Genomic DNA, 14535 nt, shown 5'->3' with positions numbered 1-14535 from the left:
TTGAAAGGCTCCACTTGACTTCTTATTAATGTCCCTCCCTGAGCAGTGCTATGAGCGGCTGGCTAACCTTGTCAGAAGGTTACCCGTGGCTCTCCAGGGCTCCGCTAATTTTAAACCTGGTCAGCCAGTGCAGTGTGCGGTGGCGTGGCATTGCTCTGCGGAGTCACGAACAGCTCCCTGGGAGACGCGGCTGGGGAAAGATGAGCTGAGTCCCGGTTTTTTTCTTCCTCCTGTAAGTGACCAGGCACGCTGAACAAGCAAAGAGAGCTGAGATAATAATGAGAGCTTTTATGGTAAAAAACCAGGGTTCTTAAAGACCTTTTAGCGATAGCGATGCTGGTTGATAATTGCACGGTGTGATGTGTCGGGCATGAACTGTGTGAATTCTGACAGCACAAGGAGAGAGGTGGCTGAGGTCCTCTCTTCCAGGAGCTAGACTCTGACTGTTCTGAAAGGTAGAATGAAATTGCTGCTCATTTTACTATTGCCGTTCCTTCTACTATTTAAAAGGTACTTTAAATGTACACTGGTAATAGGTTCCTTCTCAAAAGTTTTTATTGATTTGACTGGGAGAGGGCTATTTCTTAAAAGTTAAAGAACAAAACAAAACACAGGATCTGCCTGTCTGCATGTCCACCAGCTGCTAGTCTGGCTGCCACAAAGAATAGTCTTTTTTTTTTTTTTAATATTTGCAATTGAGTCTTGTTCGGGTACACTGCTTGCTGTGCCTTACAATACTCATAAACCTGAAATTTTAAAATGAAACATAAGTCATGGAAACCTTTTCTCATCAAAATTAATTTTTAAAAGAGGGCCCCTTTAAAAAAATTTTTCTTTTGGTTTGGATTTTTTTTTTTTTTTTTTTTTTTTTTACTTTCCTCCTTTTCAACACCTTCAGTCCGGGAATCTTCTGTGCCTAGTAGAGTTAGCTCAGTCTTCCTCTGCAGGGGCATTCATAGTAGCCCTTACACAGAAGGGATTATAATGGGAAACCAATCCACCAGGTGCATGGCCTGGTCTTGGTGTTTACCTGCCCAGCCAAAGGAGGGCATCTTTTCTTGTAGCTGGTTCTATACCCACTCTCTTGTAAAACACTTGCTAGAAGCAAATTAAAGAGGCGTAGTGTATGGAGTAAACCCAGATGAAAGCACAGTGGATGGGGAATCAGTAACCTGCTAACAGGCTACAGTGATTGAAGTTCACTTTATTTGAAGTGCCCGGGCTGGGTCAGACCACATCAAGCCAGCAGTCCTCCTGCACGAGGGTAGCCCAGGAGCGGACTTTGATGTCATTTTAGGAAAAATAAAAATGCATAAATGCTTTTTATTAGCTTTCCCCCTCCCCTTAAAGTTCTACCCCTCCTTTAATAGACCTAATTAGCTTTGTAATGTTTGGATTTAGTTTTAAAAAAATTAAAGTTGAGTAATATTAGGAATCTGTTGAATGGGAATACTTTTCATAACATTCATTGACCCAAATCTGACTTGTATAGAGAGCATTAAATAAACAAACTAAAAACACCCCATCCCTCTCTTATACTAAAGTAATATTTTTAAAAGCACATTCAAAGTAGTTAATTAAGTATAACATACATATAAGTTGCTCTGGACTGGATACTAAATGAATGAGTTAAAAGTACATTTCTCAAAACCCAGTTCCTCTGCAACTCAAATTCAATGTCTGCTTTTTTTTTTTTCCCCCTTTTTCCTGGGCTTCTTTATTTCTCACCTCTTCCCTTCTGCACTTGGCCTGAACACCCGCCTGGTGTTGGTCCTCTGTTATTTTTGTGGTAACCTGACACTTCTCCTGACTGTGCCCCCTAAGTCCCCGGGGGTTGAACTGGCTGTGAGCTGAAAAGTTGGACTTACTCCTGCCCCTGCTGCCCATATCCTGGCTAGAGCAGCTGCTGCCACAGGGTTGTGATGCCACAACTGGGGAGGGTGTGTGTCATCAGTTAAGACCTCAGATTGTGGCTTAGTAGGTGACAGGCCCTATCCTGAAGTGGGGGGGTTGTCAGCTTTGGTGTTGAGACTGGAGGTCAGCTAGTCAGGGCTTTGGAGACTGGAGGAAGGTTTTGGAGCCAGTGACTTCTTTATTTTATTTTAGAGTATGCCTGAGGCAATGTCTGTGATTCCTTAGACAAGGATGAATTTCTTAATAGTCATAAAATTGTATTAATATTTTATATTAAATTAAATTGAACAATTATTTATCAAACCGGAGTGGAGCTGAGGTACAGACATGCATGGGACAGAATCCCTGCCTTCTGAAAATTTACAGTGTAGCAGGAAAGAGAGATATGTAAGTAGTAATTATTAATTATAGTTACATACATTTGTTCAACAATTATTTGAGAACCTGTGCCAGTCACAGTTCCAAGGTTTTTGTGCGCACACATAGCCACTAATCGGCAAGCACACAGGTAAGTAATTACATAATGACCGCCAATGATTGAGACACCTGACTTTACATGGGTCATCTCATTTAATCTTTACAATAGGTAGGTGAAATTATTAATTTTGTTTTGCACAGGAAAAAAACAACAACAACCTGAGACACAGCTAATAAGTGGAGAACTCAAAATTCAAACTCTTTAGGATTCCAAAACTTGTATACTCTTTACATATATTGAACTCCTTTGCCATATGTGCCTTCCAGTGTGGTTCAAGCAGGCAGCCTGCTGTGTCTGGGCACCTTCGAATGATCATGTGGCTAGAATATGGAGGACTGAACAGGTGTGTGAGAAGCAGGCTGAGATCAGGTGGTTAAGGCCATGGGTGCCCTGTTATGCATTGGGGTTGTAGAGGGGGGTGTGGATCTGCTGAAAGATTTCCAATGAGTATATGATAAAAGTCCTATTTGCATTTTAGGAAAACTTCTCTGGCTGAAGAATAGCATGGGATAGTCTTGCTCAACATATATCTCCTAAGGATTCTGGTTTAGTACTTGTGGCATCAGAGTTGGGATTTATATTTCTAAGAAGCCACCTGTGTCATCCAGATGTACATCCTGGGTGGAGAACCTGACAAAACCAGGTTGTTGGCAGTGGTGGTGGTGTGGGGATTTAGGCGACATCCCAGCTCAGACAGAGATGGTGGTCCTGCCCATGAGAGAGGGGCAAAGTGAATGGGTTAGAGAGGAGCAGAAGGGATATATTTGAGAGATGAGGGGATGTGCAGACATTGTTGGTGACGAGTTGCATCAGTAGGGATGGGAGAAGTCTGGGATGATGTCCAACTTTGGGTGCTGCTTCAGTGGGATCCCTCAGGGAGCTGTGGGATTGGGTTCCCTCACTCAGGACCTGGAAATTCCATTCCTTTTTGGGTTTTAATGGGCACTTTTTCAGACAGATCCTTATATGCAGAGAAGTGACTTTGAAGGTCCCAGAATTCAGTGTGCCGTATATGTGAGGGACACTCACAGGCTGAATGTAATGGCTTGGGTTTGTTTGCTTTACCTTTGTGCCTTTTGGCCTCTCAAGTTGCATCTCATTGGACTTGGAGCGCAGCTGGGCTTTAGTGGCTTTGTAGGAGTAATTGAAAATGGATAACATCTTAGAGAGAGAGGTTGAGAGTTCCACCTTCCTCTACAAGAGTTAGCAGAATCTGTAGAAGGGAGAGATCCTGGAAGGAAATGTATAACCCTCCCTCCTCCCCCTATCCCCCTTCCCAAAAAGAGATGCCGTGTGTGTGTGTGTGTGTGTGTTGTGGAGCTGCAGAAACATTGATGGAATCTGAGGCCTTTTGGCTTTTTAACTTGATACATTTGCTGAGGGTATCAGGGATGAGGAGGGAAGAGTTTTTCAGAACACCCTGGGCCATGTGAAAGTGAAGGCAGGAGGAAGGCCTGATTTCAGAATTGGCTGCCCCAGCCTTTCTGTTTGTACCTCTCTGCCTGAGGGTCTTGGCACCACTGTATGCTGTTGCAGTGCTTGTGGACCACTCAGAGCTGGTGCTCTGCACACAGTAGGTGCTCAAGTAATATTTGTTAATTGAATGAATAGTTTATTGTTTAATTGTCTAAAGGGGGGCAATAGCTACTCAATTCTCTTGCCTCAGCCAGTTTCCAGCCATAGGGCTAAGGTTCTTTCTCCCACTAAATTGAACTGAGTATAAACCAAGAACCAGTTTAAATTTGGAGGACAGGGATGGAGGCCAGGGTGAGGCTTTCATCAGCCCCTGAATTTGCATCCCTCTCAGTGTAAGACCTGTTTTGCAGCTGCTCCTTCACTGTGTCATCATTAAGTGGTAGGTTGTAGTCAATATTTCTCATTTGCAGGGTGGGGACTCAGTTGTATCAGGGAACATTGAGACCCAGTCGACATTTTTGAACACACAATGTCATATACTTTTGGTTAGCTAGTACATTTGCTCATACGGGTATTAGCTGGTGTTTCACACTGTGTGAGCTGAAGCATCCTGGTCCCCAGGCAGGGTTCAGGGATGATCACACTGTCAGCCCACAGCCCTCTTTAGGGACCAGGGAAATAATGTCAAGTGCTTGAAGACAAAGTCTGATGAGCATTTATTGGAAGAGCTGAGTGACTGGGTACCTAGCAGAGTTAATCCTGTGGCTCTGGGCTATTTAAACAAGCACACCTGTATAAACTGTCATTGTCATTTGGTGCATTAAAACGCCTTCATAAATTTGAAATGCTTAAGGGATATTCCACATTGTAACACTTGAATTTATTTAGAGAACTCTTCTGGCCTTGGGACACACTGAAAATGCTTTTGATTAAAAAATTCTGATTCCAAACTTATAAAATCATTTGTTCTTTACCCCCAATTCTTTGTTGCCTTTGTTTCATGAAACAGTGCAGACCTTTTGTCACGTGTGAGGTCCCTTGCGATCCAGCCTCCACCCCAGCATTTCTGCTTTCTTGCTTTGCCCTTTCTTCACCACTTCTCCTCCTTGGAGTCTCTTCTCTGAACAGGCCTCCCTGTGTTCTTCTCATAACTGGCCTGGTAAGTCCTACTCAGGCTTCAGGACCAGCCGAAGTGTCTGCCACCTGCCACGAGGCTCTTGTTGTCTTGAGACAGAATCAATTCCTATTTCTGGGCTCCAACAGCACTTTGTTTATTTCTCCTTTGACATCTTTTATTCATTTACTTGTTTGTTCATTTATTTCCTTGTGACCCCACTATTTAGACATCCATTTAGTCATTACTTGGGGGGAAAATTTACTGTGTGCCAGATATTCAGTTAAATGTCCAGTACAGAAAAATGATTGAAAGCATGGACCTCACATGGATCTCACAGACCCACAAACAAGGGTGACAGACACATAAATCATTACTACGCAGTGAGTGAGCAAAGGTGCTACCTGCAGAAATGCCGAGGAGGTTGAGGAGGTGGTTGGGGAGAGGGGAGGGCAAGTTTCCCACCCAAGTGCCTTGAAGTCTTGATGGATAATTAACTTACTTCCCTGCCTCCTTGCTGGAAGGCTGCTCCTTGAGGGCAGGAAGGGTAACATAGTTATTCATCTCCGTCTCTGTAGTACCTGGCATATGGGTAAGGAGACATGGGCGAGGGAGGTAATTATAAAGCAAACAATTTCCCTGTCTTGTTTCAGAATGAATTTAAGGCACCTTACTAGGATGTAAAATAGCACAAATTAAAAGTGGGGAAAAGAAGGTAGAAAAAGAAGGGAATAGAGGCAGGGTCCTCAAGTGGATTTAGGAATGAAACCAAACTTGCTGACCAAAATAGCCTCCGTGCTTTCTCTGAGGGGCCTGCCAGAGTGGCTCAGTGCACCTTGGCAGCTGGTGAGTAAAGCCAGGGCCTCGCCGGTTGACCACAAGGCACAAAACACGTGGTGTTTTGTTTATTACCAAACTTTCCTTTGGCGTTTTGGTAAAGAGCAACCTGTGTGATGTGATGAAGGAACCCAGCATCCTTGTAGAAAATCCAGAGACTAATTCATGGGATGTTTCTTAGTACACTAATGCCATCACATAAAAGCAGAATTCAATAAAACCAATTATTCAGAGCTCTCGGAATAAACTTTCTCAAAGGTAACTGTGGAATCAGAAAGGTTCTGGAACAAACAGATTAGTTCTATGTTCTGTGTTGTCCCAGTTTTACCCAGTATTAATGCTACATGCCACTGTCCTCGGTACTAGTCACCCAAGCTTTATTTCTGCTCCCAAGAATTTTATGATCATGTTTGGGACTCAAAAAATACTCTTGCATGATTTGAGTAGCATATCAGGATCTTTATGTTCTGACCCATTAGAAATGGGTATTTAAAGGCAGATAGGCCAGACCCCCCCCCCCCCAAGTGATATTCTGATTGCTGATGGTTAAGATGATGTAAAAGAACCAAACGTGTCATGGTTATCCTGAGTGACAGGAAATAGGAATTTTTTCCTTCTAAGCAGGCTGGAGCCTAGATTTTGGATGCTCTGATGTGAATGCTAATGAGATCCATGTGGACCAGTTGCATCTTTAGAGAGCAGTTGAAAGCCAGTGTGTATACTTAGTAGAAGAAACAAGAACTTCAACTTTACAATTCAGCGCTTTAAAATGCCATCTTGGTTCTAGTTTTCCCTATTGATTGGCTTATAACCTAATCTGAAGTAAACTGTATGTTTACCTGTTACCTCTGTCCCCAGCATGCTATCTAAATAATCCAGAGTAGATGACCAGAATGAGAGAACCATTCTAAGTCATAGAAACTATAGAATGAGGTCCAGCACCACTTCTCTATGTAGAGTAGGGAGGGCCATTCCTGATGAAGCAGAATTAGAATTTTGAATCAGCCAAAGGAGCTATCTGGGCAGGTCACCTGCTGGGACTCAGAGTCAGTCCAGAGCCAACATATCATTAAGTTGGCTGTCAACAAGCTATGCAACATTGAGTTAGTTTCCACTGGCCTGTTGTAAGATAGGCGACACCTTGGGCACAGCCAGTAGACATGCCACCAGGGAACCTACACTCTGGTTGTATGAGGCCTACTTGTAGGCACTCCCTCGGGCACAGGGATAGGATGGACCTTTCTGAAATGCTTGTCTTAAGGTTTGGCTAAAGGCAAGTGTATGTATCTCACATGTTGATGTTTTTCAAAATAGGAACTGTCCACTTTTGATTTTGAACTTGTACTCATTGTCATTTAAAGTGCTAAGGCATCATGATAATCTAGTGAATCTTTCCAACTAAGAAAGTGATGGTACCTGTAATTTAGTGACTAAAGAGTACTATTTTCTTTGTATTTGTTTTCTTTGTTTTAGGTAAGCAATGTGATTAATGAGTCTACTTTGAATGTATGTTCACTCTACACACCTATTGGAATTGGGGAGTTAATTTTAGGGTTTTCTTTGACTGTTACACCTGGGAAAGGGCTTACATGTTTTCCTTTTGAAATGCTTACTGACAGCTACTCACTGCTAACTCTGTGGCATTTTTTTCTCTTAGAGCAGGAAAGAAGCTTCTGTTTCCAGGCTTGAAATGTGTTTCCTGAGATTAAATTGTCCACCTCCCAGGATCCATAACTCAGCCTGCAAGTCATGTCATCCAGCACATGCTCCCTTACATGCTCACTGTTTGGATGTCAGATCTTCACTCTGGAGTGGTCAGATGGGATATACTGCCTGGACTTGAGTCATTGGCCATGTACTTTTGAAGGAGTTTACTGATGAAGGAGAGCAGTGATTAGCTTGACTGGTAGTGGTGATGAGGGAAAGGAAGAGGCAAGAATTTCTGTTCTCAATGGCTAACAGATTCAATAAGGGGATAGGGAAATTGATTCCCCTAAAGGCTAGTGATACAGAGCTGCGTAGCATGAAATCAATCAAAGCCTTTCTTGAGCTGTCACCTGGGCAAGTACTTAAGGCTGATGGAGCAGAGAATTAGGGCATCTCAGCAGGGCAATGCTAAGTCCTCTAATGAGGTACCCAGAATTGGGGGCTTGGTGAAGAGGTATTGGCTTGTTGATGGATCCTGTTGATAGGGAAGTGATTTTTGAAAATGAGAAGGAGTAATTATCCACTCCTTTTTGCTGAAATTAGAGGGAACCTATTGGCAGTTGGAATATTTGCCACCAAGACTCACTGGCTGATACTGGTTCCGCAGCAGATGTGGCCTCGCTTCTCAGTGTTAGCATTCCCTAAAAGTTCTGCTCTTCCTTTGACAGTGACTTAGATTCCGTAGTTCCATCTCTCTGCAGGCTGCCTTCAAAATCCAGGCTGTCAATCCTCATGTTTCATGGGCCACTTGTTAGCAAGTTTGTCTAGTGTCTGAAATGGTAGGAAAATAATAACCTGCCCCGCTTTACATATGCAAAAGCGATTAACCATCATTAGTGCCTGACAGTCCTCCCAACTACCCAGGGAAATGAGTCAGTATCATCACTATTCATTAGGAATTAATTAGACTGTACTTGATGGTGTCAGTCATGGACAAAGCTGAGAATTCAGCACTGCCTACATTCCCTCCTTTTGGAATCCAGCCTATAGCTAGTGAACATGTAGTGTGAGTCTGATATTAGATGTGTATCTCTGGAGAAATGACTCCTAGATTCAAATTCTGTTAAGTTTATGACTTTGGTCCATTTATTTAGACCTCTGGACCTCACAAGGTAGGGATACAGTAATATCCAACGAGGGCAGTGCGATGATTAAATCAGATCCTATATAGGTGAAAGCTTTGGACATGGCGCTTGAAATTTGGTTCACGGAGAGAAGGCTGAAGTAAAGCTTCGTTTTTCCTAGTCTTTTTCTTGGAGGGCAGTTTTCTCTTATGAGAAAAATTGGGGCTTTCACTAAGATCACGGTGAGCTTGGAAGCATTAGATGCTTGGTTGAGTGTCTCCCACAAATACCATTCCAACCATGTGATTCTCTTTCTTTAAACCCTGAAGTGGCCTCCACATGTGCCTGTTTCCACATTCTCCTGAGTGCTTAGAAGTCTTCTTGCTTAGCTTTGCTCTCAGTGCAGCTCCCTATATACTGCCTTTTCCACTCACCTACTCACTTATGTTTGCTTTGCTACCATTTTTGACCCTTTTGAATTTCTTTCTTGGCCATCTCTTTGGTTTCTCGTCTTTATACCCTCACCAATTTGCCTGTTGTATGGCTTTTCTTAAAGCTGTCACCTTCTGGTTTTCGTCGTCTTTGGTGGCTATAAGAAAAGGGAAAGCAAAGGTAAAATTATCATTTCACTCAAAATAAGGTTCATTTGTGGTAGAAGAAGCTTACTGCTAGAGGATACAAACTGTCATATTTGTCCCTTTAACACAGTAGGACTATTGGTTGTCAATAATCATGATTAATAAGTAAGAAATTGGATCAGACAGCCAACTCTTGATTATTTAAACTGGGTCAGTCTTACACTTGTCCTCTTACATCTTCCTAATTTGGGGATTTCCTTTGGGTCTTACTCCTTCTTACAACCTTGGCCAAAGTCAGGATGAAGCTTGATGATAAGGTTAGTCATGTTATGAAGGACTGTTCATGTCATCTGGTTGTCGGTTTAATCTTTCTTTCTTTCTTTGAATATTTATTATGCCAGGTGCTCTGCTATCCCTGGGGATATTGTGGTGAATGTAACAGTCCCTGCTGTCAGGGACACTGGAGTGTGGATGGTGAGGGAAGCAATAATAATAATAAACCAACTTAATAAGTTCTGTTATAGGTTGAGTTTATGGAATTACAAGGTGATGGATGACTAACACAAGGTGATGAATGACTAAGTGTTAATGATGGAAACTAAAGCACATAAGGGCTACAAGTACCATGTGGTCCTGGGTTGCTCCAGTAGAGATAAGAGTCCTAGCTCCTAGTCCAGCTCTTTTCCTTTTGCCTCATAAAGTGTTAAGACATTGATTAAAACAAGCTGTATGGATTTTTTTGTGTGTGTGTGACTTTCATATTCAGTATCATTTCATTAAAACAAATCCTTTTATTTAAAAATATATATTTATTAATTTTTGAGAGAGAGAAAGAAAGAGAGGGGAAGAGAGGAAAGATCAATTTGTTGTTCCACTTATTTATGCATTCATTGTGCCCTGACCAGAGATCAGACCTACAACCTTGGTGTAGCCGGATGATGCTCTAACCAACTGAGCTACCCAGCCAGAGCTAAACTAACCCTCTTATTTAAGAGCTCTTAAGTCACCCATAAACGGGTGAGATGCTTACATTATGAAAGGCCCACAGGAATCAATAGAGTTGGTATTAGAACCACCTGTACAGTATTTGACTCTCTCAGCCCCTTCATCCCTCAGGCTCTTATATTAAAATGTGGATTAGTCAAATATACATATGATGTCATTCCACTGTACTCATGTTACTCTTTTTGGAGTGTCAGTGGGTAATTGTAAAGGAATGATCTACTTAGGAAGTGTGGCTGTTGGGGCAGTTAGCAGGAATATATGGGTCCCTGTTAACAGTTCTTTTTGGAGTTGATTATGGTGTGTCTAGGAGTTGTTTCAGGGTAAGAAGGAACTTCTAGAAAAGTGTTAATGATGGAAATTGAGGTACATGGGGGCTATGTGATATACAACAGATTTTCAGCAACAAGAGTTCCCTTCTGTCTTTCCTTTTAGCCATTAATTTAGGTTTGGGATTATTCACTTGAACCAAACTTCCCAGAAGAATATGAAAATTATTGAACCTGTGAATATAAGTTTAGATTTAGATGAGTATTAAAAGTAAAGTGGTTTTTACAAATTTAAAATTTCCATTTAGTCATTGAAGACCTTAAGAAAGAAGATCCTTTTAAAATTTACTTCCCAAAGGAAACCGTTAGGAAATCACCTTCATTTCTTCACCATCCCATTATCAGTAGGTATTTGGGTACCACAAGGTACATACCACTGTCTAGAAATAATGGACTTGAAAATAAATGAACATCTGGTCATGGTTTTACAGATGACAGGGCACCTTCACTCATTATGTCTAAATCTTTATGGCAACCCTGTCGGATAGAGTCCCTCCACCCCTTAATGATTTTTCTGTGTTGAGATTGAATTTAATTTGTTATCTCCATTTTACAAATAAAACCTGAGCTTCTGAGAGATTAACTACTTCAGTCTGGACTACATGGCTAGTAGGAGAGGAAGGCTTGGAATCCAGATCAGTTTGAGCCTCACTATCACATTCTCTCCTCCGCCCCCCAATTCTGTGTTGCTCCTTATTTACTGAAGTGAAAGTTAACCCCTTTGCTCAAAGGAAGGATGAGGAGGTGAGGATGTGAGCTCTACAGGCACAGATATTCTATGCATAATTCACATGATTAGGTCTTATTGTTTACAATAAGCAGGTAATTCTTGCTATGTATTTGGAAACCAATGCCACACACTTTCAGGACACTCCTAATGTGTGGCTGATACTCTGAGCCACTAGACACAAGGACAGTTTCCAGGATGAGGTGGATTTTGAGCTAGGCTGGAAGGGACCTGAGGGATGGAATGCCAGAATGGTTATTTCAGTATCTAGTATGGGGAGCTTTTCTCAGCCAGCCCCAGTCTTATGATTGGAAACTCTCTGCCCATACAGGGTCTCATCTTACAGTTGGGTTGTAAAACTAAGGGCCTGTGTAACTCTGTGGATTATGTATCTGGCCCTTGTCCAGAGTAGGTAATTCCATCTTGCTGAGCTCCAGTTGACCAAATGGCAAGAGCCTGGACACAGAGTTCTTCCCTTTGCAGTAAATGAATAAAAACATGTGAGTATTTAGAGCAGTGCCTGTGCTTACTAAGTGGTTGGATCAATTAATGCTAATTCTGCATTCCCCCAAACAACCAAGAACATGTGACTCCTAGTTTTAAAGGTAACTTCAAGGGGTAGTCTGGAAGACTCTGCCGTCTGTCTTTAAGGCAGCCCACCCCTTGCTGAGTAGTTCTATTAGCAGAAACTTGTTTCTCCTGTTGAGCCAGAATCATCTTAGAACTTCTACAGAATTGGTCAGTATCCTCTCCATGTGACAGATAGCTCTACAGAGGATGTTCAGTGTCTAAGAACGCTAAACTTGACAATTATGATTCAAAAAGATCTGACCAGCTTTGAGCCATGGGTTTAGGCTAAAATAATGGAATTTAATATGAATAAATATAATCTGCTTTTAGCTCCTAAACCAATTGTACTAGAGAAGAGAATTCAGGAATGGCACTTGAGTATGGGAGCTTAGGCGTTTTATGGATCTTAGTCAATCTCTGAGTGCCATTTATTGAGTGAGGGCTCTGGACAAACTGGGTTGTGTTCATGAGAGCTGAGCCAGGTATGATGTGAATTTGTCTAGTCTAGGACATAATCAGGAACCCAGGGGCTGCTCCTGTCTTATATAAATGGGTGTTTTGGTAGGAGATTTGCTTCTGCAAGGGATGGGTTAGTGTAGAAGTTAACCTGGACATGGGTTTTATCTTAATAGATGGAAGAATTTCAACATGTCAGTGCAAAGGAGGTGGTTTTGGGGAGGTAGTGGGTTCCTTGTCATTGGTGATGTTCAAGCATAGACTGTATGACCAGTTGAGAAGTGTTACTGGGGAATTCAAGCATTGGATTTGGGGGGTGTTGGTGTGTTCTGGTCTGAAGACTCTGAGGCTCTCAGTTATACGGTAATTTTCTTTTTATGTAGATAAACCTCCCCTGATCCCTTCAGCTGACTCTCACTGTCCTGGATTCCCTCCCTCTACCATAGCGGTTGCATGCTAGGCACATCCACTGTTTACCTTAAGATGTGGCACCCTGGGGTGAATTCATACTGCTCTGAGCTGCCCAGAGCTCAAGCGCTGTCCTGTGCTTTAGTGTGTCTATTGTTTTGTTTTTTGTTTTGTTTTTGGGGGGTGAAGTGGAGAGGGAGATAGTGGACTAGCCATTGCTCAAAGCGTTCACTCGTATTCTCATAATTTCTCCAATAAACTGCTTTGGAGCTAGAACAGACTCTAGGGGAGCATACAGCTCAGCTTGAATTTTATAAGACTCTTAGATTCCAACAAAAAATGTAATAATTTGAGAATTCAAAAGGCCCATACTGCAGGCATTGAAGAGTTCATCTGGGGGTCAATCATAAAACCCTTTCTTGTGGCATAACTTATACCTCAACATTTGGCAGGTTTTAAAGTTCTGTGTCACTGTACATGTGTTGGTAAGAAGTAGTAAATATTTTGCAGACAAGGTCTTTGAATGATGGATTTGTGGCAACATTTAAAGGCAGACAACCTGGGGGTTTCTTTTATCCAGGTGCTGCCAAATCCAAAAAACTGTCAGGGTACAAAGTCAAAATCACCCACTAGTTATACCATTAATTGTGTAATGCTCTTGTGCCTCAGAGTTTCTGCACCTGGGATCTGTTGATATATACCAGCGGGGGAGGGCAGAGGAAAGGGGAACAATTGGGAGGGAAGAAGGAAAGAAGACAGGCCCCTTGCTCTCAGGTGACTTGCCCTGGAGCACTGAGCAGCCCTGGTGCCTGGCGGGACTGCCAGCCCCTTCCTCCTTCCTGGCTGCCTGTGCTGTACTGTTGCATGAACTTGATCGGACAGAAGGCAAGAGGTAAAGGTGGTCCCACTAAGCTCTCTCCACTGAGGCCCTGGGTCGCCCTTTTTCGATTAGTCCCCAGGAGTAATTCTTTCTTTTGGGGGAAGCCTTCGAATTAATGATCTGTTGCCTTTGCAACAAAGGAATATTGATATGTTAGTGTGTGGACAGCAGGGGATACTGGATTAGATCATTTTCACATTGGTGTTTGTGCCAGTTTGACACTCGTTTGGAAAGCTTATCCCTTTAAGACCATAGGTTTCATGCATAATTTAAGGAGAATAAATTTTTGAGGAAGATTTCTTTTGGTTCTATAATCTTCAGCACTACAAACAAATGAAAGTCTTCCCCATGGTTTTCTTATGATTAGGAATTCCGAGTAGCTACCAGATGAAGTGCCCATGTATGTGTAAAACATTCCTTTCTGTAAATGTGCTGGCCACTTGTAGCTGTTGCAGGGAAGGCAGGAATGTGGACAACTTGGTCCCTGCTTCAAGGTTACACTCTAGAAGCCGAGAGTGGCAAAGTGACCTGACTGTACAGGATCAAAGTCCCACAGAGAAATGCTATGGACAACAGGTCCAGGTCAGTTGTCATTGCCCTCATAGTAGAGTGAATATTTGTGATAACAAAATAATCTTTCTTCTTCCATCCTGCCACCATCTTGCATCTTGGTGAGCTCAGTGACAAATATTAGGATGGTTTAACTTTCAGTTATTATGTCAATTGCCACAGTAAGGACAGACATTTTTTGTTTTACCTTTTTTTCTTTTAAACAAAATTGCTCTACTATAGAGATTTGATTATCATTTGAGCGAAGTGCCCCTGGTAGGTAGTAGGCATTTGTAAATAGTTTTGCATGGTTCGCTGTGAACTTGCAGCTCAGAGTGAGTACTGTTCTTGGATGGAAACTTCCTCTCATCCGTGAAGATTATACAGCTTCTGTCTGCCACGGCATTCTGTATTGAGTGCCTAACATGAATGTATAAAGAAAAACCACTTGGATCTCAAAATTCTGTATTTTCTACAAGAAGTTATTCTCCAAGTAAAGCTGCCAA

The 14535-nt window shown here is 42.2% G+C and overlaps 1 protein-coding gene across 9 annotated transcripts in view; it reads left to right on the top strand.

The window, feature by feature from the left end:
* The window catches only part of TEAD1 (TEA domain transcription factor 1), a 244182-nt gene that overhangs the window by 59316 nt on the left and 170331 nt on the right, over positions 1-14535 (top strand). The window contains exon 1 of one of the 9 annotated variants that reach the window (XM_090264004.1): positions 134-232. The exons of the other annotated variants lie outside the window; for them this stretch is intronic. The gene's annotated coding sequence lies outside the window, so the exon portion shown is untranslated. Of the gene's footprint in view, positions 1-133; positions 233-14535 lie in introns of those variants that run through there. 9 annotated transcript variants of the gene reach the window in all.

Source organism: Furipterus horrens, unplaced genomic scaffold (genome assembly GCF_987537825.1).
Source record: "Furipterus horrens unplaced genomic scaffold, mFurHor1.1.pri manual_scaffold_2, whole genome shotgun sequence".
Classification (NCBI taxonomy): domain Eukaryota; kingdom Metazoa; phylum Chordata; class Mammalia; order Chiroptera; family Furipteridae; genus Furipterus; species Furipterus horrens.
Note: the sequence above shows the minus strand (reverse complement) of the source record. Positions and strands in the feature narration are given on the sequence as shown.